Source organism: Triticum aestivum, chromosome 5D (genome assembly GCF_018294505.1).
Source record: "Triticum aestivum cultivar Chinese Spring chromosome 5D, IWGSC CS RefSeq v2.1, whole genome shotgun sequence".
In the NCBI taxonomy this organism is placed as follows: Eukaryota; Viridiplantae; Streptophyta; class Magnoliopsida; order Poales; family Poaceae; genus Triticum; species Triticum aestivum.
This window is the reverse complement of record NC_057808.1, coordinates 475,234,329-475,260,639: the sequence shown is the minus strand read 5'-3', so window position 1 is coordinate 475,260,639 and position 26,311 is coordinate 475,234,329. Positions and strand designations below refer to the sequence as shown.

Below are 26,311 nucleotides of genomic sequence, written 5' to 3'. Positions count from 1 at the left end.
CCAATCACGAGCAGCCAAGTGGAGCCGGCTGGACTGAGCTGGTCAGCACTGCACGTTTTACAAATAGCCCCTCCCATTTTGTCAATTCAACCCGCAGGACATGTGGCATCTCATCTCAAAAGATTTTGTGCTTGAAATTTATTGGTTGGTCAATTCATCTCATCCTGCTCAAGTTCCTTCTACTACATCCTTCCCTCCTCTATCGTTGCATGCAGTTCCAAATCCTGATTCTCTGGTCCTCAACATTTCAGCACTAACAGAATGGGAGAAGCCACTCCTTCTAACTACACTATAGATTAACCAAGTCAAACGAGCTGAACTACCACTCTTCCAATTACTATTAGTTCCAACGAGGAACGGCATCGGGCCAGCACTAACAGAATGGGAGAAGCCGCTCCGTCTGCGCCGCCGTGCCTGGGTGCACCGACGCGTGCGCCTGGATACCGATGGGGTACAGCTCGGGGGAGCCGTAGAGCGGGAGGGAGGCCACGTCGGCGTAGCCGTAGGGGTAGGCCTCGAGCCGGTGCACGGCGCGCCGGGGCACCGCCGGTGTGCGTTACTGTGTTCTGCTGCCCACCCAGCGCCTGCGAGCTGAAGAACTTCGTCTAGCAGTAGTTGCACGTGAACACCCGCGTTGGCTCGCGCGCGGCCTGCGCGTCGCCGTTGCTTTTGGTGGTGCTCAACTCGGCGGTCGTGGTGGCGGCGGCGGCGGCGGTGATGGTGAGCAACTGGTCGAGAGCGAGCTTGGGGCGGGAGGAGGTGTTGGACGCCGCCTGGCTGCTGATGTCGGACAGCTGATCCTCACACGCTTGTTGGACGCTGTTGCTCTTCATCTCTGAACAATCTCTCTCTGTCTTCTTTCGCTGCACTTTGATCTTTTATCTATCTCTCACATGCATGCATGCATGCATCCAGAGAACAAGCCAAGTCATGTAAGCAAGTGCATGTGTTCTTAGATGATTTGATGCCCTGACGTCCGCGTCGCTCCTCCTCCGTGCTTCTGTTGCTGGCCGCGCGCCGGCGCCAGAGTCTTCTCGTGCTCCTTGTCGTTGTCGCCGCTGCTGACGGCGCCATCGTCGCCCATCCACAGCCTCGTTGTTGGAGCCGATCGAGGATCGACGAACGATCAAGAAAAACACGAGACACAGTAGATTACCGGGCGACAAACGCCCGCCGGGCAACGTGGGTGACGACGCCACGGGTTGAAAATTCTAGACGAGACGAGCTAGGCGAGGAAGCTGGCAATATGTCATGCGAGTTTAATTGACAAAATGGCAAGGGTGTATTTGCAAAACATGCAGCGCTGACCGGCTCGATCCATCCGGCTCCACTTGGCTGCTCGTGATTGGCCGAGGACTAAATGTGCACATCTCATACAAGTTCTAGGACCAAATGATTGTGTTTTACAAGTTGTAGGAACACACTGAAGACAAGTTCAAGGACCTGCGGTGTTATTACCTCTCTACAGATTACCAAAACCGCTACTGCTGCATTCTTTTTTTGCGAGAAAACTTTCAATCTATTCATCTTCTATCATGGCAGTACAACGAACACTAGAAATAATAAAAATTACATCCAGATCCGTAGACCACTCAGCGACGACTACAATCACTGAAGCGAGCCGAAGGCGCGCCGCCGTCATCACCCCTCGCTCGCCGGAGTCGGGCACAACTTGTTGTAGTAGACCGTCGGGAAGTCGTCATACTAAGGCCCCGTAGGACCAGCGCACCAGAACAACAACCGTCGCTGATGGAGAATAACGTAGATCGAAAGGATCCAACCTGAAGACACACGAACATAGAGGAACCACAACCAGATCCGAGCAAATCCACCGAGGATAGATCCGCCGGAGACACACCTCCACACGCCCACCAACGATGCTAGACGCACCACCAGAACGGGGACTAGGCGGGGAGACCTTTATTCCATCTTCAGAAAGCCACCGTCGTCTCGTCTTCCTGAGTAGGACACAAACCCTAACAAATCTTGAAGGAACGACTAACAACGGAGCCCTCCCGCCGGCCTTTGCCAGGATCCACCGCGTCCCCATGGCCCTAGGGCCACCGGAGACGAGGCGGACCTGCGGCGGAGCCGGCGAGAGGCACGAACCCTAGCTTTTCTTGGAGGAGGAGGCGGCGGCTGGAAAGAGTTCTCTTTCCGCTACTGCTGCATTCTGATTACGTTGCATAGCCAAACACCCGCATGCAACTTGATACCTTTACACGTGGAAAACAAACAAACTAGCTAGTGGACCTGTTACAGCTCGATCCCACTGTCACCACATTACATTACCAGTCCGGTTACCAAACAAATACCTCCTAAGTGATTATGGAAAGGGGTTAACCCATGTAAAACATATATAAAGGGACAATCGTTGTCGTTTCAAAGTTGTTCTTCTATTTGCTATGTCCATGTATTATACAGAAGACGATTATGATAGCGGAATTAAACACTTCAAAATTCCTTAATGACTTTCATGCACACAATTCTTCTCTTGAAATCAAATCAAACAAAAGGCACAAAGTACATTCACATCATCATAGAAAAAATAACATGAAACCACATCATTATTATTATGCCAACTGGGATTCAAATCCAAATCAAAACAAAATCATCATTTGCAAAAACACAAAAATCAAAACAAAATCATGAGCATGAGATGACCTAGTCCTCATTAGAAGGGTCAAGGACGTGTCCCGCAAAGACAACTATGCCGGTCGCCTCCTCCACTATAAAGTACGCAAACAGATGGTCAGCTACAAAATCCACCGGAGGAGGTGGCGATGGCGGCATTGCACAACATCACTCAGGCTGCAGCTTCAGTGCCTTCCTCGTTTACCTCGATGACCGCCTTGTGGATGATATCACTCAGGACCAATGGCAAGCCGGATCCGTCACCTTCGACCATGTCAGACAGATCAGCCTGGTCTCTGAGCGGCAACTGAAGCCCCAGCTTCTTGAGAACGGTGACGAGGCTGTTGTGGAAGGACAGCTTGAACTTGGGCACCCGAAACTTCCTAACACTAGTAGAAAAAGGATCATTTGTCCCGGTTCGTAAGGCCCATTTGTCCCGGTTGTTGAATCAGGACTAAAGGGTCGTTACTAAAGCCCTAGGCCTTTAGTCCCGGTTTTTACACGAACCGAGACAGATGGGCCTCAACGTGGCCGGTGCGGTGAGCCCACGCAGGAGGGCCTTTGGTCCCGGTTGGTGGCACCAACCGGGACCAAAAGGCCTCCACGCGTCAGCATTTCAGTGGCTGGGGTTTTTGTTTTTTTTTATAAGGGGGAGGGTTTAGGGGGTAATTTAAGGTGTGTAAGCTAGCTAACAGAGAGAATTGTCCTCTCTTATTTCCGTGCTTGATTTACCAACGCTACTGCTATGCCTAAATATGGCTTAGATTAAAGTTAAGGCAACATGTGGTGCATGTCGAAAGTAATATTAATCATAACTTGATCAAGTTTGAATTAGTGCTACTTTCGACATGCACCACATGCTTGTTGCCTTCACTTCATTCCAATCCATGTTCATTTCACCCACTGATATATAATAACTCTTCATGCCCGCATCATGCATCATCATAATAACAAGTCCTACTAATCATAATCATACAACTTCTACTCGTTATTAATAACAAGTCATACGATCATCATCCTCATAGTCATCGAACCAACCCTACTTAATTGTTCTTAGCACATGATTATCAGTATTAGGTAGGACCTAAATACCCTCTTTAAGGTAAAATAGCATAAAACAATATAGACCCCGACTCTCCATTATGGAGAATGGAGATCATCCTGTCTCCAATTTTTGCGCTTCGCTTCCTTTTGCTTCCAAGAACCTCCTTGCGACTGTCCATACATTTTTTCCATTCTTTGATTTTCATGTCTCCACTTCTTTTAGGAATCCGGTATGGACAGTTGAGATTCGTAGGATGACCTGGTTGTATGTTCAAAACATCAAGGCTACCATTCTGATACATCAAATGAGGCACACAATCCTCTGGGATTATCTGTTAAAAAACATAGTAATAACTTCATAGTTAGCAATGATGTACTAGTTTTAGAAGTATGCAAAAGATGCACGGATGTCGTAATAGTAAGAAATCTTACCAGGGTATCTCCATGGTAGTTACCGTAGTTCAACACATGCACTAGTGGCACGTATTGACCATAATGTGGAGGAGTTTTACAATAGATATTGTAATTTTCAAGATCAGTACAAAATCCGACCAGATGAGTTTTCTCCTTACACTAGTAGAAAACAGGGCATAGGTCACAGGGCAGTTTTCACATTAGCCCCGGTTCAGTCACGAACCGGGACCCATGGGGGCATTCGTCCCGGTTCGTGAGCCCAGGGGGCCGGCCGGGGCCTCGTGGGCATTGGTCCCGGTTCGTATGGAACCATTTGTCCCGGTTCGAGCCACGAACCGGGACTAATGGTCCTCGCTCCTGGCCCACAACCATTTGTCCCGGTTCTTGGCATGAACCGGGACAGAAGGCCCGGATTTAGTACCGGTTCATGCCACGAACCGGGACCAATGAGGTGCCTATATATACCCCTCGCCCGCGAGCAGAGCACTCCAGTGCTCTGTTTTTCTCTGGCCGGCGAGGGGAGGGCTTTGTGGTGCTCTAGCTCACCTCCTATGCACATGAGGTGTTCGATGAAATGCCCGAGCCACACTAGTTAAGCTTTGTCCTCTCGAAGCTCGACCTCAAAGCTCCATTTTCCTCGAGATTTGTCTAGGTTTAGCGGCCCGTCACGTCCCATTCCCGTCTTCACCGCCGTCGACCGCCCGCGCCGATCTCGTCGCCGGCAACACCGTGGTGAGCCTCTTGTTCTTATCTTCTTTTTGAAAGAAAAAAATTCTTACTTTAGATAGATACTTGTCTAATTTTCTTACTATTTTATTCCTTCTTATTACATAGTGCGATGGTTTTGGTATCCGCCCCCGTCGGCCCTCGTCCTGTCTATGATTCGGATGTGGTATATATTATCTTTTTATAACTATTTGATTCATTTATTGTTTATGACAAATATACCGACCAGCGTGACATAGATTTTATTTATCTAGGAGGTGGTTGAACCGGAAATTCTAACCGACCCTATTGTCGAGAGGTTAAATTTAGTTGAAGAAGAAAACAATTACTTGAAGGAAAAAATAAAAAAAATTGAGGAGGAGAAGATGATATTGGAGTTGCATGTTGCGGATGTCGTCGATGATCACAAGATCAAGATGGATGCAATGCGCTTGAAGATTAGAAAGATTAGAAAATATGCCATTCATACCGAGGCTTGGTATCATTATGCCGTTGGATCAATTGTTACCTTGGTTGCGATTATGATCGCATTTGTTTTCGCATTGAAATGTTTTACATAGTTTCAATGTATGGTTTAATTAATTAGATGCTCTGGAGAGCTATATATATGTTGTTAGATGAGAACTATGTATGTACTTTGGTTCTAATGTGATGATGAACTTCTATTAATTTGGTCACTTAATTATCTATTCATGATGTTCTGTAATGGTTTTTGACACACTTAATTATATATAATGCACGCAGATGAACCGGCAATGGATGTACGGTGACAGACACACCTCCGAGTACATTAAGGGCGTGCATGATTTTCTCGAAGTGGCTGAGGCAAACAAGCAGAATGGTTTTATGTGTTGTCCATGCCCTACATGTGGGAATACGAAGTCTTACTCTGACCGGAAAATCCTTCATGCCCACCTGCTTTACAAGGGTTTCATGCCACACTATAATGTTTGGACGAGGCACGGAGAAATGGGGGTTATGATGGAAGACGGCGAAGAAGAAGAGGACGATGACAACTATGTGCCCCCTGAATACGGTGATGCTGCAACGGGGGAAGCTGCTGAAGATCAAGAGGAACCAGACGATGTGCCCAATGATGCTGCAAGGGGGGAAGCTGCTGAAGATGAAGAGGAACCAGTGCCCGATGATGATGATCTCCGCCGGGTCATTGTCGATGCAAGGACGCAATGCGAAAGTCAAAAGGAGAAGCTGAAGTTCGATCGCATGTTAGAGGATCACAAAAAAGGGTTGTACCCCAATTGCGAAGATGGCAACACAAAGCTCGGTACCGTACTGGAATTGCTGCAGTGGAAGGCAGAGAATGCTGTGCCTGACAAAGGATTTGAGAAGCTATTGAAAATATTGAAGAAGAAGCTTCCAAAGGATAACGAATTGCCCGACAGTACATACGCAGCAAAGAAGGTCGTATGCCCTCTAGGATTGGAGGTGCAGAAGATACATGCATGCCCTAATGACTGCATCCTCTACCGCGGTGCGTACAAGGATCTGAACGCATGCCCGGTATGCGGTGCATTGCGGTATAAGATCAGACGAGATGACCCTGGTGATGTTGACGGCGAGCCCCCCAGGAAGAGGGTTCCTGCGAAGGTGATGTGGTATGCTCCTATAATACCACGGTTGAAACGTCTGTTCAGAAACGAAGAGCATGCCAAGTTGATGCGATGGCACAGTGAGGACCGTAAGAAAGACGGGAAGTTGAGAGCACCCGCTGACGGGTCGCAGTGGAGAAAAATCGAGAGAAAGTACTGGGCTGAGTTTGCAGCTGACCCAAGGAACGTATGGTTTGGTTTAAGCGCGGATGGCATTAATCCTTTCGGGGAGCAGAGCAGCAATCACAGCACCTGGCCCGTGACTCTATGTATGTATAACCTTCCTCCTTGGATGTGCATGAAGCGGAAGTTCATTATGATGCCAGTTCTCATCCAAGGCCCTAAGCAACCCGGCAACGACATTGATGTGTACCTAAGGCCATTAGTTGAAGAACTTTTACAGCTGTGGAATGGAAACGGTGTACGTACGTGGGATGAGCACAAACAGGAGGAATTTAACCTGCACGCGTTGCTGTTTGTAACCATCAACGATTGGCCCGCTCTCAGTAACCTTTCAGGACAGACAAACAAGGGATACCACGCATGCACGCACTGTTTAGATGACACTGAAAGTATATACCTGGACAAAAGCAGGAAGAATGTGTACCTGGGCCATCGTCGATTTCTTCCGACCAACCATCAATGTCGAAAGAAAGGCAAGCATTTCAAAGGCGAGGCAGATCACCGGAAGAAGCCCGCCATGCGTACCGGTGATCACGTACTTGCTATGGTCAATGATTTACACGTAATCTTTGGAAAGGGTCCCGGCGGACTAGCTGTTCCGAATGACGTTGAGGGACACGCACCCATGTGGAAGAAGAAATCTATATTTTGGGACCTACCCTACTGGAAAGAGCTAGAGGTCCGCTCTTCAATCGACGTGATGCACGTGACGAAGAACCTTTGCGTGAACCTGCTAGGCTTCTTGGGCGTGTATGGGAAGACAAAAGATACACCTGAGGCACGGGAGGACCTGCAACGTTTGCACGAAAAAGACGGCATGCCTCCGAAGCAGTATGAAGGTCCTGCCAGCTACGCTCTTACGAAAGAAGAGAAAGAAATCTTCTTTGAATGCCTGCTCAGTATGAAGGTCCCGACTGGCTTCTCGTCGAATATAAAGGGAATAATAAATATGCCAGAGAAAAAGTTCCAGAACCTAAAGTCTCATGACTGCCACGTGATTATGACGCAACTGCTTCCGGTTGCATTGAGGGGGCTTCTACCGGAAAACGTCCGATTAGCCATTGTGAAGCTATGTGCATTCCTCAATGCAATCTCTCAGAAGGTGATCGATCCAGAAATCATACCAAGGCTAAGGAGTGATGTGGCGCAATGTCTTGTCAGTTTCGAGCTGGTGTTCCCACCATCCTTCTTCAATATCATGACGCACGTCCTAGTTCATCTAGTCGACGAGATTGTCATTCTGGGGCCCGTATTTCTACACAATATGTTCCCCTTTGAGAGGTTCATGGGAGTCCTAAAGAAATATGTCCGTAACCGCGCTAGGCCAGAAGGAAGCATCTCCATGGGCCATCAAACAGAGGATGTCATTGGGTTTTGTGTTGACTTCATTCCTGGCCTTAAGAAGATAGGTCTCCCTAAATCGCGGTATGAGGGGAGACTGACTGGAAAAGGCACGCTTGGAGGGGGGAACTCAATAATATGCAGGGACGGATATTCTTGGTCTGAAGCACACTACACAGTTCTACAGAACTCTACCTTGGTGACCCCGTATGTCGATGAACACAAGAACAGTCTGCGCTCCAAACACCCGGAGCAGTGTGACGACTGGATTACATGTGAACACATCAGGACTTTCAGCAGTTGGTTGGAAACACGTCTCAGAGGTGACACCACTGTTTGTGATGAGTTGTACTCGTTGTCCAGGGGACCATCTTCGACTGTATTGACTTACAAAGGATACGAGATAAATGGGAATACATTTTACACGATCGCCCAAGATCAAAAGAGCACCAACCAAAACAGCGGTGTCCGCTTTGATGCAGCAACCGAGAGGGGAAAGGACACATATTATGGTTACATAATGGACATATGGGAACTTGACTACGGACATGATTTTAAGGTCCCTTTGTTTAAGTGCAAATGGGTCAATCTGTCAGGAGGCGGGGTACAGGTAGACCCACAGTACGGAATGACAACAGTGGATCTGAACAATCTTGGGTACACTGACGAACCGTTCGTCCTAGCCAATGATGTGGCACAGGTTATCTATGTGAAGGACATGTCTACCAGACCGAGGAAAAGAAAAGATAAGGAAGCGAATACATCATACGATGAGCCAAAGCGGCACATAGTTCTTTCAGGAAAAAGGGACATTGTGGGAGTGGAGGGCAAGACAGACATGTCTGAAGATTATGAAAAGTTTCATGAAATTCCTCCCTTCAAAGTCAAGGCTGACCCAAGCATCCTGATAAACGATGAAGATTATCCATGGTTACGGCGCAATAAGCAAATGACACAAGCGAAGAAAAAGTGAAGACTTTCTCCCGCAACTATTATGATGATAGCATGCCAACTTTGTAATAGACGAGTATGATACCATTGTCCGTTTTGTACAAGAAGTGCATCTAGTTTTTGCCGTAACCCTCTCAACTTTCTTGCACATGCTATGTGGATGAAATGATGATACCATGCCAACTTTCAACCTTTTCAGAGTTCATTTGAAATGCTTTATAAGCCCTGAGTGCAGAGAGGTTAGGCCCGTAAGCCTGCTTTAGAGAGGAGCTCGACAGCTCAGGCGCACCGCACCTTATAAACAGGTGCGGCTCTCTCTTAGCTAGCGAGGTGGGACTAAACTCACCACCACGCCGCTGTGCAAGGCCATTGGTCCCGGTTGGTGGCACGAACCGGGACCAATTCCACCCTTTGGTCCCTGTTGGTGCCACGAACCGGTACTAATGAGGCTGTGGCCCCACGAGCACCTTTAGTACCTGTTCGTGGCACGAACCGGTACTAGAGTTTCTTACTAGCTAAGCAGTTTTTTAGTCCCACCTCGCTAGCTGAGAGGCACTAGGAGCGGTTTATAAGCCCTGAGTGCAGAGACGATGAAGAAGAGGCGCAATGCTCACGTTGCTTAGCTTCAAGCCTTGAGGAATAAGGTAGACTGCATCGAGCTATGTGCAGTGCAGTCTACACTATTCCGAAAGGCTTGAAGCAAATCAACGCGCATTGCGCCTCTTTTTTATTTTTAATCATTAAAAGCAAAAAGAATTTTCATAAAGAACTTTTTTTGATAGAAACTTTAATAGCAGAAAGAATTATCATAAAGTAAAATAAATAAGTAATTAGAAACAAAATAAAATAAAATAAATAAGTTTTTTGTTGTAAGTAGAAATAAAACAAAATAAATATAGCAAAAAAGAAAATAAAAAACTAAATACAGCAAAAAGAATTTTCATAAAGAACTAATGGCACTAATAGAAAGTTTATATGTTTTCTAAAACTAATGGCACTAACAGACAGTTTATAATTTTGCTGACCTAAAAGCAAAAAGAATTAAAAAATAAAGCAAAAAACAAAAGAAAATAAATAATGCAAAAAATTTAAAAAACTGCCACCTATTGGGCCACCACGGCCTGAATACGACTAGAAACCCAACCTGGGCCAGGATTCAGGCCCGCAGAAGGCCCAATAGGCCAACAGACAGCACAGTGTGACATTAGGCCCGTAAGCCTGCATTTGAGAGGAGCTCGAGAGGGCAGCCGCAGTGGAGCTTATAAACCACTCCGAGCCCCTCTCAACTAGCGAGGTGGGACTAAACTTTTGGCCGCGGGCAGCGCAAGGCCTTTGGTCCCGGTTGGTGGCACCAACCGGGACCAATGCCCCCCTTTAGTCCCGGTTGGTGCCACCAACCGGGACCAAAGGCCGCCGCTTCCCGCCCTTTGGGCTGCTGAAAAGAGGCCTTTGGTCCCGGTTGGTGGCACCAACCGGGACTAATGCCCACCTTTAGTCCCGGTTGGTGCCACGAACCGGGACTAAAGGCTTTGCTATATAAGTCCACACTTAGGAAATTTTCGACATACCTCGCCAGTTGCCCCCGACGCCGCCAGGCTGCCCGTGCTCGCCGTCGCCGCCCGCTCCTCATCGCCGTCGCCCCGCGCCCTTGCCTCGACGGGTCGCCGCCCGGTGCTCGTCGCCGTCGCCCTGCCCCCACGCGCCGCCCCGCCTCGTGCTCCCCTGCTCGCGCGCGCCGCCTCGGCGCCCCGAGCCCCCCTGCCCGGCCCGCGCGTGCTCGCCGGCGCCCTCGCCGCCCCCGCCCCGTCCCGGCCCCGTGCGCCGGCGCCCTCGCCGCCCCCGCCCCGCCGTCGCCATCGTCCTAGCCGCCCCCGCTGTGAGAGCCGCCGCCCCGGCTCTGTTTTTTTATTTTTATTAGTTTAATTTTTTTGTTCATATGTGATGTATATGTGTATGTGGCTATAATGTATATGTGAACAAAAAAATTTGTATGTATGTAGATGTTCAAAATGTATGAATATATATGTCAAAAATGTTTTTTGTTCATAGAAAGTTTTTTGTTCATATATAGAAAGTTTTTATATATGACAATGGATATATATTCGATATATATGAGAAATGATGATCCACATGGAAAAGTTTTATATATGCAAAAGTTACAATTTTAGAAAAGTTTTATATATCTAGCTAGGAAGGGAAGAAGAAGAAAAAGAAGGATAGGAAAGAAGAAAATAAGAAGAGGAAAGAAAGAAGAAGAGGAGAGGAAGAAGAGGAGATATAAATAAGAAGAGGAAAAAAGAAGAAAAAGAAGAGGAGAAGAAGAAAGGAATAGAGGAGAAGAAGAAAAAATAGAAATATTCTATTTTTTCTTCTTCTCCTCTATTCCTTTCTTCTTCTCCTCTTTTTTTCTTCTTTTTTTCTTCTTTTTTTTCTTCAATCCTCTCCTCTATTCCTTTCTTCTTCTCTCCTCTTTTTATTTCTTCTTCGTTTTCTTATGTTTTATCGGGTCTGTCGTCGTCGATATATACCCCCTCCTGATAACTTCAACACGTGGGGGGGGTCGATATACCCCCTCCCCGATAACATTATTTTCCCGTGTATGTATGTTGTCGTTGTCGATATTACCCCTCCCGATAACTTCAACACGAGGGGGATATAACTTCAACACGAGGGGGGTCGATATACCCCCTCCTCGATAACATTATTTTCCCGTGTATTTATGTCGTCGTTGTCGATATAAAACCCCCTCCCGATAACTTCAACACGTGGGGGGGGGGTCGATATATACCCCCTCCCCGATAACATTATTTTCCCGTGTATGTATGTCGTCGTTGTCGATATATATAACTCCCTCCCAGATAACTTCGACATGATGGACGGTCGATATGTATACCCCCTCTCGACCGTGATAACTTATACCACGGGAGCACCCCCCGGCCCTCTCGCTCGACCAAAACTCTCGAGGACACCCAAACCCTAGAAAAAAACGATGTCGGTCTCCTACCCCCTCCCGCCGCGCCCCTACCCTTGAAGCATTGCCTAGGCCACCCCAAACCCGGAATAAGCTAGGTCTACGTTTGCACTAATATATCCACCTGCTGTCATGTTTGTGTAATAATTGCCATGTTGTAATATTTGCAGAAACAATGGAGCACGGACGAGATGAGCAAGCAGAAGAGGTGTTGGGGGACATAATCTTAGCCGGAGGTGATATCTTGTCGTATCTTAACGACAATGATGGTCTGGAAGAACAGGGTGAAGAAGCTGGCTGCGGTGATCGAAGAGTGGAGGAGGAAAGACATGATTATGATGGCTCCGGTGACCCAATGCTGGTGCAAGAAGGAGCCCGTGGTGACGGCTCCGGTGACCGAACAGAGTCCGGCCAGGTAAATATATTAGTTAAGCCTGTGCTGACTAGCTAATTGATGCATTCATTGTTTTGGTATGTACACATATTAATTAACACTCGTCTTTCTTCTTTTTTCTAGCCCTCCGGATCGAGCACAACTGCGGTAAAGAGACGAGGCCCGAAGAGAAAGTTGCGCTCGGATGAAAGGTTTGAGATCACAGCAATCGCGCGCGACGGCCAACCGATTGAACCCCTCCGGACAAAGGATGCTTTTGCTGCTCAGTGCGGGGTTCTAGTTAGGGACAAGATCCCGATCAGCATCCACCAATGGTATAAGCCTAAGAAGGAAGACCCTGAGGTGTCTTATGTCAATGATATGCAGAAAGATGATCTTTGGACTGAGCTGAAGGCAAATTTCACCCTACCGCCAGAGGAGGATCCGGAGAAGCCAGTTATAGAGCAATTAATCAAGTCTCATGCTCTTAAGAAGATGGCAGACCTATTCAGGAGGTGGAAGAATGAGCTGAAAACGTTTGTCGACAAAGAAGAGACACCTGAATTCATCGGCCGGTATGAGAAGATCAGAGATCACTGGCCCGCATTTGTGGCCCACAAGACATCGGAAAAGAGTAAGAAGATGTCAGCGACAAACAAGATGAATGCTGCGAAGAAGAAGCTTCACCATCGCACGGGGTCAGGTGGCTACCTCAAAGCCCGGCCTAAGTGGGCCAAGTCTGAGAGGGATCTGCTTGATAAAGGGATCGAACCACAGACAATGAACTGGCCAGACCGTTGCCGGACTTGGTTCTTCGGGGCTGGCGGAACCTTGGACCCTGTATCAGGGAGGTGTCGTTGGACGGACGAGCAACTTGCAATACCCGTCAAGAAGATTCAGCACTATATCGATGCAGCGCAGCAAGGGACGTTCGTTCCAGACAGAGAGAACGACGAGCTCACAATGGCCCTCGGGAATCCTGAGCACCCTGGACGGACACGAGGCACGCCAGGCTCCGTTCCGTGGAAGGCTGGTTTTCCGGACGCGGGCGGTTACAAAACCCAGGAGAGGAGGAAAAAAGTGGAGCAGATCCAAATTCAGCGTCTGCACGAAAGGGTTCAAGTGCTAGAGGAACGAGACGGCAATAGAGATGCCGAAACTGCCCCCGAAGCTACACCGCCATCTCAGCGTAGAAGCAGCGTGGCTTCCACCGAGCTGCCTCAGCTGGAGCATGCGGCTACTCCTAGCTACCCCGTGGATGCTATCACGGAGTCTCAACATTGCCACCTTATGGCGGAATGGCAGAACTTGAAAGTCAAGGCGGCTGTTGGCTCTGTTTTACCTACTGAACCCGGCGCAACCTACCACTGCCGGCCGATTCCAGAAGGATATGCTAGGGTGATGGTGGATGAAATAACGGAGGGATTTGAGGACCTCCAGCTTGACCACCCTACCGGTGAAGGGGAGACTCGGCTGGGTTTAGCTCTGAAGACTCCATGCCTATGGCGGAAGGAGCTCATCAAGCTTCCGAACTGGACGGCTCCGGCGAGTAAGGGCACTCCGCCTCCTCCTCCGCCTCCTCCTCCGGCGAGTGATCAGGGCACTCAGCCTCCTTCTCCGGCGCGTGGCGGCACTCCGCCTCCTTCTCCGCCAGCGCCGGCGCGCCAGGGCAGCCAGCCTCCTCCTTCTCCGCCTCGTCAGCAAGGGCGGAAGAGACCCGCCGCCGCTGCGGCTGCTCCGGCGCGTCGTAGTCCTTCTCCTCCGCCTCGTAAGCAAGGAAAGAAGACAGCCGCAGCCGCTCCGTCTGCTCTGCCGGCGTCTAGCAGTACAGCTGCCAGAGGCGGGAGGCAATACAGATTCGGTCCTTCTCTGAAGACTCCAGAGAAGTTACCATATGAGAGGACCGAGGAGGAGAACGCGAAGATCGTGCGAGCCGAAGTGAAGAACTTCTTTGAAGGGGTCAAAGCAAAGAAACATCCACCTCCGGAGGAGAAGGTAGATCCGGTGAAAGCAAAGCGCACTCTGGCTGCCCTGACAAAACCACCAAAGTCTCCGCCAAGAGGCAACTATGAGCGCGTTCTTGGAAAGGCATATGCCGAAGCGGAGCGGTCGGGAAGTACTGTCAGTGATAAAAGGATGAAAGAACGACGAGCTGGGAAAAAAATTGCCCAGCTCGGCGAACAAGCGAACCAATCGTGCCCCCCGCTCAAGGTGTCAAAAGACATCGTCGCTAATGATCCGGGTATGGTGCCCGGTTATAGCAATCTTGGAGATTACCTGCCCGACGATGTACATTATGAAATCATGGAGGTGGACAACCACAAATACCATTACGGGAAGCCTCTCGTCAAAGATGTCAGATCTCTAAGCACGATGATGCGAAGACTACATGATTGGTACATGAAAACCTACAGAGAGTCTGATGGGATGAGTACTTTGACGCTGAGAGTTAAACCGGAGCATGACCTCGTTGGAATTGAACTGCTGAATGTTCCATTTGAGGATTTCTTCCAGTTTTACAATCTAAAGTCCCTCGATAAAACAACGATCACTTGCTACTGTCTGTAAGTAGTACTACTTCTGTCATTAAGTCTCTCTATATAGGTCAGCTCTTTCATTGCATGTATTTATACTTATCCTCACTATATTATGCAGATTGAAGATCGCCGAATTGAAGAAAAGACAAACCGGTGATATTGGGTTCATTAACACAAATCTCATAGATGCATATATGGTTGAAAACATCCCAAAGAAGCCGAGGCCAACTTGCTACAATCGTTGGTATTAAATCAAAACAAAGATATAATACTCTTTCCTTACAACTTCAAGTGAGTGTTACTGTCTTGTGCATATTCGGTTTCCCTTATTAGTCCAGGTTATGGTAATGTAATTGATGACTTATGCATGCATGCGCAGCTTCCACTATATTCTCCTAGAGATTAAGCTTGAGCCGGGAGTAGTAACCGTCTTAGACTCGAGACGAAAAGATCCCCAGGACTATGCGAACATGACTCAAATGCTCCAGAAGTAAGTTAAATCGATCATTATCCACCATATCAGCAACTTTGTTCATTTCCTGATATCAAGTAATTGTTTTCTTTGTCTGGCAGGGTTTGGAGAAAATTCACCTCAAAAGCCCCGGGACTGCCGAACCAGCTGCAATTTAGACACCCGAAAGTAAGTACTATAGTAGCATGTTCCGCGCATCTCCTAGTGATTCAAGCGCTAGTTTGATCAATACCATTTAGCATGCTTGCTTATCAGTTTGATTGACCTCTATTTCTTGTAAAGTGGTTGTGGCAGCAACCCGGGAATAATTACTGTGGATACTACGTTTGCGAGTCCATCCGCTACCATACCTGTGAGCGGGGCTACACTGAAGAACAATATGAAGTGCGTAAGCAATAATATTCACAATTTTATTTTATTACCATCATTTGTGTTGAGTTTCATTTATTCATATATATATATGTATTGACCCCCTTCTTCAAATTAGATTTTTCGGAAGCGGGATCAACTCCTAGCAGAAGATCGTATGCGAGGAATTCAAGAGGAATTGGCGGCATTCTTCCTTGACCACGTGATCGCTGAAAACGGAGAATACTATGTGGACCCTGTGTTCCTACAATATAATTAGGAGATTGTATTGTAAGAGATAATTATTGTATATATGTAGCCGGTAGTGTCGGATAGATATACGAGAACTTGTTGTTCGACCAATATCTCGGAGAAGGAGAGGTGGTCGATATCACTTCTCTCTGTCTGCATATGTTCATGACGATCTTCTGTTTCCTTCATTTGATTACTAGCTAGCGTGTCTACTCCTCTCCATACGTATATAGTACGTAGCGTCGACCAAGCACGGAGATAAGAGAGGACACTTCTGTCTATTAATTAGCTAGCTAACACAATATATGAAACACCTAAATTAACCCCCCAAAACCCCTAAACCACCCCCTTTCAAAAAAACAAAAACCTCAGCTCCTGCTAGGGGCTGACGCGTGGATGCCTATTGGTCCCGGTTGGTGGCACCAACCGGGACCAAAGGCCCTCCTGCCTGGGCTCCCCGCACCGGCCACGTGGACGGCCTTTAGTCCCGGTTCGTGTAAGAACCGGGACTAAAGGGGTAGGGCATTAGTAACGACCCTTTAGTCCCGGTTCCAGAACCGGGACTAAAGGCCCTTATGAACCGGGGTAAAGCCCCTTTTCCTACTAGTGTTATAAGTTAACTCAGAGCCATCGGTGTAGTAGGTTCTGTCTACCATGTTCCGCACATTGTTTGAACAATCAAAATAAGCTGTCAATGAAAATAAGCTGTCAACTATTTTGAAATGAACAATATAAAATTAGCTAATAACTATGTTTGAGAAACTCACATAGCGGTAGAATTGGAGGCGTATCAACAAGGACCCAAATGTCCATATTGTCTTGCTCGATGTCAGGATCACCAAGATCCATGGTGACAAGCATACCCTCATCAAAACCATACATCTTGCAAAATGCTTCCCAATTTTTGCAACCAAAATGGGTTAGCTCTCAGAATTATACAGATTTACTTCAAAATCTATATCATGATGGGTCCTTAGGTGAATTTTCTTTGTTTCCATACTTTCATGGTCTTCAAAACCCATCCTCTCCAAGACGTAGCGTCTTGCATGGCATGGGATAAGCTAGTCGAATTGTAAAAGATGAAAAGTACACATTGAAATAGTTGAAGTCATGCTTAATTACGAAAAAATAACACTTCTCGGCGTTGCGTACCGTTTCAACATCGAAGGTCTCCTCCAGCTTAATACTGAAGCGCCGATCTTCGTCCAGGTGAGGCATGTCGCACAGACCTCGGTCGTCGTGGCACCAGTCGCACTCCCACGGGAAACTTTCGTCGTCCGAGTACAACATTTTCTATGTTCATAATTCAAATATTAAACGTCTACAATTAAATATATGTACTAAAAACCTAAGTTAGATCATTATTATTCATCACGGGTTGACTATCGGTTTGTCGAGTCTTTTCTTGAAAACCCTCAGCTCATGTGGTGTATACATTCGACCGTTGGTGATGGTCGCTCCTCCATTTTTCCCCGAGTGCATTACACCAAAATGTCTAGCACACGGGAACGAAGGAGAAGCGACCCCCACGACAACAGTCGGGATTCTTCGTCCTCTCATATATATATGGTGGAACTCTCCCTCACTGATTCCTCTCAGACATTTCCGACCGTCGGTGATGGTAGCTCCTTCCTTTCGTTCCTGAGTGCATTACACCAAATTGTCTAGCACACGGGAACGAAGGAGAAGCTACCCCCACGACAACAGTCGGGATTCTTCGTCCTCTCATATATGGTGGAGACTCAATAGACTTAAAGTCAACCCGAAATATCGTTTAATTATCTTTCTAAAACCAGTTCGTGGCTGGTCTCACCTCGAGGTCGGAGGGGGTCGGTGACGGGGACGACGGCGGGGATGATGGAGGGGGGCTCCTAGATTTCTGCGAAAACAAAAACCCTATAAGTTATCAACTAATCATATGCATACGCCTTGCAGAGTGCTCTCCAATTTTAGCATTCAAAGTAGGAGTAGTTTTCCAATTTGAGCATTCAATAAGCAAAATCAAATCACAAAATAAAGTAGTATTCAAATTAGGATGCATTCAATTATAAGCAAAACTACATCATCTCCATGCGTCCGTACATCGTCGAATATTATCACTAATACACCTCGAATACTATAATACATATCGCCAGTACAGCTAGAACCGTAGTGCCCGACGGGTATCGGCGCGGGCGGTGGACACCCAAAGGGAAGGAACCATCATAGGATCATAGCTCCAGTGAGATCCCTGAAGAACCTGCCAGGTATTGTCGAACCTGCTCTCCAACGCAACCATGTAGCGACGGACGTGCTGGTCCTCCTCGCTGACACGGTGACGTACCACCTCCGCGGTGTCCGGAAGCCTCGGCACCGTCACTGGCCCACGCGACCGCCACCAAACAAGGATCGGGTCAACGACGGGCTGGCTCCTCACCAACCTACGCCCCCCGGAAGGTAGCACCTCCGAAAACCAGCCCGGAGGAGCCCAGTCCCGGACATGGCCCCTCTGATCAAGCCGGCCTCCTCCGCCGAGTCGACGACAAGGATGCGGGATTGGCATCGTCGACGTCGATGCGGGAATAATTGCTTTAACTAAAAAAATAAACTAGTTCTATTAATTTTCTTGCTAAAAATAAACTACTTCTATATATACTAAAATAAAGTAGTTTTATTAAATCAACTCGTTCAACTAGCTACTAAGCACTTACTATAAATAAAATAAAGTAGTACTTACTAAAAATAAACTACTTCTATATATAGTAAAATAAAGTAGTTTTATTAAATCAACTAGTTCAACTACTAAGCGCTTACCTAAAATCAAGTAGTACTTACTAATTTTACTTTTTCCTCTACACTAACCTAAAATGCACTAACCTAAATAAAAAATTAATACATATATGAAAAACATATATAAACAAAAAAATGCTATGAACATTATATTCATACATACATAGCCACATCCATTCATCATATAGCTACCACATACATATATACATTATATATATATATGAAAAAAATGCAATGAACAAAAAGGTAATACACATTATATGGAAAAAAAACACTGAACAGAGCCGTGGCGGCGGCGGCTCACATCGGGGGCGGCCGGCGAGCGCGACGGCGGGGGCGGTGAGGGCGACGGCGGGGGTGGCGAGGGCGTCGGCGACGGCCACGGTGGGGGGCGCGGGCCAGGGCAGGGGCGTGGCCGGCGACGACGGCGACGGTGGGGGCGGGTCGTGGCGCAAGGGCGCGGCCGGGCATGCTCGGGGGCGGCAGAGGGCGACGGCGTGGGTGGCGGACGGCGTCGGCGTGGGCTCGGGGGCGGCGGACGGCTTCGGCATGGGCTCGGGGGCACGGGCGACGGCGACGACGGCGGGGCAGCCTTGCGGCGTCGAGGAGGTCGGCGTCGTCGGGGGCAACTGGCGATGAAATTCTGAATTTTCGATAAGTGTTTCTTATATAGGAAAGGCTTTGGTCCCGGTTCGTCGCACCAACCGGGACCAACGCCACCTTTAGTCCCGGTTGGTGCCACCAACCGGGACAAAATGCCTCTTTTCAGAAGCGGCGGCCTTTGGTCCCGGTTGGTGGCACCAACCGGGACTAAAGGGGTGGAATTGGTACCGGTTGGCGCCACGAACCGGTACCAATGCACACCTTTAGTCTCGGTTGGTGCCACCAACCGGGACCAAAGGCCTTGTGCTGCTGCGCCCGCGTCGAAAGTTTAGTCCCACCTCGCTAGTTGAGAGGGGCGCGCAGTGGTTTATAAGCCCCACTGCCGCACCCCTCTCGAGCTCCTCTCCATTGCAGGCTTACGGGCCTAATTGTCACTGCTATGCCTGATGGGCTTACTGGGCCTTCTGCGGGCCTGAATCCTGGCCCATTGATGAGTTTCTAGTCGTATTCAGGCCGTGGTGGCCCAATAGGTGGCATATTTTTTATTTTTTGCCTGTTTTTTTGTTTTCTTTTTTGCTTTATTTATTTTGTTTTGTTTCTACTTACAACAAAAAACTTATTTATTTTATTTTATTTTGTTTCTAATTACTTATTTATTTTACTTTATGATAATTCTTTTTGCTATTAAAGTTTCTATCAAAAAAGTTCTTTATGAAAATTCTTTTTGCTTTTAATGATTTTGAACAGAAAATACTTTGATCATTTTAGTTGCATCAATTTTATATGATTTTAGTTTCAATAATACTAGAGGTTTCTTATAATGTTTTGAACAGAAAATACTTTGTTAATTTTAATTTCATAAATTTTATAAAAGTTTATTTTATTTTGTTTCTATTTATATATTTTAATAAAGTTATATTATTTTGTTTCTAATTACTTATTTATTTTATTTGTTATTTTTCATGCACCATTTTTCATGGATTTACTAATTATTTTGAGCTATAAGACCCTAAAATTGAAAAGCATTTCAAATGAACTCTGAAAAGGTTGAAAGTTGGCATGGTATCATCATTTCATCCGCATAGCATGTGCAAGAAAGTTGACAGGGTTAAGGCAAAAACTGGATGCACTTCGTGTACAAAACGGACAATCTCTTTCAAAGTATCATGATTTCATACGGAAACTCGTCTGTTACAAAGGGATTTCATTTTTTAAAACTTATTTGAACTCCTGACTTTTTGTGTGTTCAAAATGCACCATTCAAAGCCGCATCATCTTTTTCAATCCTTTCTGACTTCATTTGTCATTTTTTATGCATTTACTAATTATTTTGAGCTATAAGACCCTAAAATTGAAAAGCATTTCAAATGAACTCTGAAAAGGTTGAAAGTTTGCATGGTATCATCATTTCATCCACATAGCATGTGCAAGAAAGTTGAGAGGGTTACGGCAAAAACTGGATGCACTTCGTGTACAAAACGGACAATCTCTTTCAAAGTATCAGGACTTCATACGGAAACTCGTCTGTTACAAAGGGATTTCATTTTTTAAAACTTATTTGAACTCCTGACTTTTTGTGTGTTTAAAATGCACCATCCAAAGCCACATCATCATTTTTCAATCCTTTCTGACTTCATTTGTTATTTTTCATGCATTTACTAATTATTTTGAGCTATAAGACCCTAAAATTGAAAAGCATTTCAAATGAACTCTGAAAAGGTTGAAAGTTGGCATGGTATCATCATTTTATCCACATAGCATGTGCAAGAAAGTTGAGAGGGTTACGGCAAAAACTGGATGCACTTCGTGTACAAAACGGACAATCTCTTTCAAAGTATCAGGATTTCATACGGAAACTCGTCTGTTACAAAGGGATTTCATTTTTTAAACTTATTTGAACTCCTGACTTTTTGTGTGTTTAAAATGCACCATTCAAAGCCACATCATCATTTTTCAATCCTTTCTGACTTCATTTGTTATTTTTCATGCATTTACTAATTATTTTGAGCTATAAGACCCTAAAATTGAAAAGCATTTCAAATGAACTCTGAAAAGGTTGAAAGTTTGCATGGTATCATCATTTCATCCACATAGCATGTGCAAGAAAGTTGAGAGGGTTACGGCAAAAACTGGATGCACTTCGTGTACAAAACGGACAATCTATTTCAAAGTATCAGGATTTCATACGAAAACTCGTCTGTTACAAAGAGATTTCATTTTTTTAACTTATTTGAACTTCTGACTTTTTGTGTGTTCAAAATGCACCATTTAAAGCCACATCATCATTTTTCAATCCTTTCTGACTTCATTTGTTATTTTTCATGCATTTACTAATTATTTTGGGCTATAAGACCCTAAAATTGAAAAACATTTCAAATGAACTCTGAAAAGGTTGAAAGTTGGCATGGTATCATCATTTCATCCACATAGCATGTGCAAGAAAGTTGAGAGGGTTACGGCAAAAACTGGATGCACTTCGTGTACAAAATGGACAATCTATTTCAAAGTATCAGGATTTCATACGAAAACTCGTCTGTTACAAAGAGATTTCATTTTTTAACTTATTTGAACTTCTGACTTTTTGTGTGTTCAAAATGCACCATTTAAAGCCACATCATCATTTTTCAATCCTTTCTGACTTTATTTGTTATTTTTCATGCATTTACTAATTATTTTGGGCTATAAGACCCTAAAATTGAAAAGCATTTCAAATGAACTCTGAAAAAGTTGAAAATTAGCATGGTATCATCATTTCATCCACATAGCATGTGCAAGAAAGTTGAGAGGGTTACGGCAAAAACTGGATGCACTTCGTGTACAAAACGGACAATATTTTATACGGAAACTCATCTGTTATAAAGGGATTTCATTTTCTTGAACTTATTTGAACTCCAGACTTTGTGTGTTCAAAATGAACCATTCAAAGCAGAGACTGATTTTGAATGGTCCATATTCAACACACAAAAAGTATGTAAAGATCGCCAACTCAACATAAAAAAATGAGTATAGATGCGCCTATAGAGAGAATTCAACCTAAATTCATAATAAATTTTTCAGAGAAATTCACCCTGAATTTAGGTCAAATTCCTTGTATAAGGACATCTATTTTCATTTTGAGAGGAGCTCAAAGGCAGAGAGGGACAGGCTTATAAACCTGTGTGAGCGCCCTTCGGTTGGCGAGGTGGGACTAAACTCTAACTGCAACAAGGACCAACCCTTTAGTCCCGGTTTGTGGCACAAACCGGGACTAATGGTCATGGGCCAGGGGCGAGGCGCATTGGTCCTGGTTCGTGCGTGGAACCGGGACCAAAAGGTCCAGACGAACCGGGACCAATGGCCCACGTGGCCCGGCCGGCCCCCTGGGCTCACGAACCGGGACAGTTGCCTTCTTTGGTCCCGATTCATGAGCGAACCGGGGTAGATCTTCTCCTCGGGAAGGTGCTTGTGCAGGAAGCCAGGTTGAGATGCTATCGTGTCGACCAAGCTCTGCAAGCCGTCGATGGCATCTGGAAGAAAGATGCACATAGAAAACTGTGTACCCTTGTTACGATCGGCGCGCCACCCTGTCAACAGGTTAGCAAGATGTAATGCATGAGTGTGACCCGCGAATGAAAGGATCGAGACTGTGTCTGTGCAAACGGATTACCTTGCGCTTGAGCCATTCGGTACCGGAGTTTGAGCACCTTGAACCCTTCGCGCACGGCGATGAACTGGGAACACCAGCTCTTCATGAATTGCGCTTCAACGGTGCGGCCGTCGAGCCGGTGGAAGGGTTTGTTGGCGGTGTCCTGCTTGCCGAAGGGCTTCTCCCACTTGCCCTTGAAGTACATGGCGTTGCCGAGCACGACGCGGGTGAGCGGCGTTATGGATCGGGGGCCAAGGACGGAGCCGATCAGGTTGCTCGTGACCTGCGCGACCCACGCGTTGAGCTGGCCCCGTGCCGCCTCCGGGTCGTTGCGGAAGTCGACGGTGCTGGCATCGGCCTTGTACGTGCTCACGGCGGCGTGGCGGTAGGCCGGCTTCAGCGGGCACGCGAGGTCGGTCCACACGCCATGCGCGAACGCGACGCGCGGCCCGCCGGACTCGGAGTGGTCCTTGAGCGCGTCCTCCGCCACGCGCGAGAGGAACTCGTCGAGCGCGGCGCGAGACGGCGCGCCGAGGACGCCCAGGATCTCGTCAAGGGTGGCGCCCCGCGCGCCGGCGGCCAGGAGCGCGAGCGCCGCAGATGGACAGCGGCGAGAGCACCAGGTTGCTGTCCGCGTTGTCGTCGGCGAGGCGACTCGCGAGCCTGGCAGCGAGCGCCGCCTGGCCGCCGGAGCAGGACTGCGCTGTGTCCCTCGTCGCTTCCATCGCTTGCTTTCGGGATGGAGACAAAATTCTTCTCCTTGATGCACGCTAACAAGAATCGGCTCTATTTATGCTCGGTGATTGCTAGGCATATACACGTGACAAGTTTCAATTCTCCAACCGAAAGGTAAAAATCTGAGACAAAAAGGAAACAACTCGTCCCAAAATAAAAAGATCCTAAAAAATCATTTGCTTCCTTTTTATCAATGGAAAGCATGCCAATTTTCTAATTAATGATGAGATTCTGTGACGCATACTACGTTTTTTCGATAATTTTTTCTACTTTCTTAAGTTTATTTTTCAACTGTTATATTGTCAATTGTCTAGGTTGTCTCAGCTTAGGAAAGCTCAAATCTAAATGATATGTCTGCACATTCCTCAAAGAAATTATTTGCTGACCCTAAAAAATCATTTGCTTCCTTTTTTTTCAATGGAAAAGCATGCCAAGAAGTGTGCCGGCTGAGCATGGCCAATGCATAGCCTTATGTTGATGCCCCATGTGCCATGTAGGATCGGATGTCAGAGAAAGTAGGTTCGGATAGGGAAGTGGGTTCCTCTGGAAGAGGCGGGTGCTTGGAAAGAAAAAAATGTGATCCGACGTAAAAAGCTGAAAATGTTGAACTGAAGAGTAGAGATGCATATGTAAAAAAAATATTTTCTATTTCTTGATGCTGTCCACTAGTAGTAGCTTGCGTTGGGGAGAAAAAAATTAATGTAGTTGCCTCAAGCTACTTTTTGTCATGAGGCATCTGTATCCATATGCTACCATTGTACATGCCATGAACGCGCAACCAGTCACGTCGCAAGCATTCGGTCTACAGGTCTTATGTCTATCCCACGTCGTACTGCGTCCAGTTTTTTCCATTATCTTCCCGATCGCCCCTTTTCCTCTTTCCCCGGCTAGCACCACCGGCCAGTGGGCTCGCGCCTAGCCGCGCGCCCCATCGCGCCCGCTGCTCAGCAGCACAAAAACCCAATCCCACTGCCTTTTTGCTGCAACCTCGTCGCCATGGCCGCGCCCGTCGCCATGGCAGCGCCCTCGTGCTGCTCATGTCCCCATGGCCACGCGTGTTGGGGCGTGGAAGATGCGGCGGGGCAGACCTCAGGGACGACGCAAAGATCACCGGCGGTGTTGTGTTGAGAGAAGGCCGGGCCGACGAGGCTGGCGGGGAGGAACTGTGTTTCCGACGTGCTGCAACCGGCGATGGTGGAAGCTACCACCGGCAACTTTTTTGCTGCAATCATTCATAATTAGCACGAACCCGCGATGGCAATGATGCGCTTTTTGCTGCAACCATCGTCTATTTTTGCTACCATCGAAGTTTTTTTTGCTACATCCATTACGACATAGCTGGCGACCCCCGACGACGAGACGATGGTTTTTGTTTCAACCACGTCTTGATTTTGCTACTACCGGGCAACATTTTCGCTACATCCTGTGTACACGGATGGCGCCTCGCCGGCCATGGAGGATGGCAACCAAATATGCTACAATCGGGGGGTGACCATGAAGTGTGACCGGAGTAGGTGGTGCTGCATTTGCTGCAACCGGCAACGAGAAAGCTACCACAGGGGACCAGATGTGATGCAACCAGCAACGGTGAAGTATGGTCGTCGACGATGGCGCCGTGTTTTGCTACAACTGGCACCACCAGTGATGTGCTGGAACTGGCGCCGGCAATGATGAAGTATGGCCGTCGACGACGATGATGTGATTTGCTGCAACAGGTACCACCAGCGATGTGCTGCAATTGGCGCCGTCGCTGGCGGAGCCGCAATTACCGAGGAATGCTTCGACCAGTGGTCAATTTTGCTGGAACCGGCAGTGCGGTAGCAGCATAGGGGCAGGCCCACGTGGGCACCAACAATGCAGCAGTGAGCGGCCCGACAAGCTATGCCGCTGCGCGCAGGAGCTTCAATCGAGAGACTGCATGGGAGGCGACAGAAATAAGCATGCACGGGGGGAAGAAGACGACATGTGCAGGGTGCAGGCTGAGGCGAATCGTACGGCTGCTAGCACATACATCATGTGGCTGCGAGTTGACCAGCCCAAATTTGGGTCGGCGTAGAGTGCTGTCCTTCCCAATAAGAGATTCTCTGACGCAAACTATGTTTTTTTTCTATACCTAATAAAAAGCTTCTCGCGGTATGTCACACAAATTGCCCCCAAATTTGCAAAATATTACCCACCAATGCCACCTATAAATGATTAAAAAATGGTTCACACAGGGAAATCCCCCTTCTGTGCCGCCCCATACAATAGGGACCTCCTCTACTGCGCTCTGTGCGCTGGGTGAAAGCGCAACCACCTATTTGGGCCGGCCCATGTCTGGGTGGTCTGTTTTTCAATTTTTGTTTTATTTTTATATTCTTTTCCCTTTTCATTTTTTACTTTAAATATTTTGGGATTTCAAAAAGGTTTAAAATGAGAATTTTTAAATAAATGTTTAACAAACATAAAATGTTTGTCTATTAAAAAATCATGCTTTTATAAAAAATGTTTGCTTATTCAAACAATGTTCGAAATTTTAAAAACAAATGTTCGGGAAATTAAAAAATGCTCGTGATTTTTAAAAAGTTCATGTATTAAAAAATGTTAATTTAATTGTACAAAATTTTGCAAATTCAAAAAAATGTTCATGAATGAAAAAATATCCTAAAAATTCAAAAACTCTTTGTGACTTACAAAATAGTTTATTTATTCATAAACTGTTTGTTGATTCAAAAAAATTGCGT

The 26,311-nt window shown here is 46.7% G+C and overlaps 2 pseudogenes; both read right to left on the bottom strand.

The window, feature by feature from the left end:
• Nucleotides 1–373: 373 nt before the first annotated feature.
• Nucleotides 374–833, bottom strand: LOC123120944 (zinc finger protein 1-like; annotated as a pseudogene).
• A 1,831-nt stretch (nt 834–2,664) lies between these two features.
• Nucleotides 2,665–25,902, bottom strand: LOC123125577 (putative serpin-Z8; annotated as a pseudogene).
• Nucleotides 25,903–26,311: the final 409 nt, after the last annotated feature.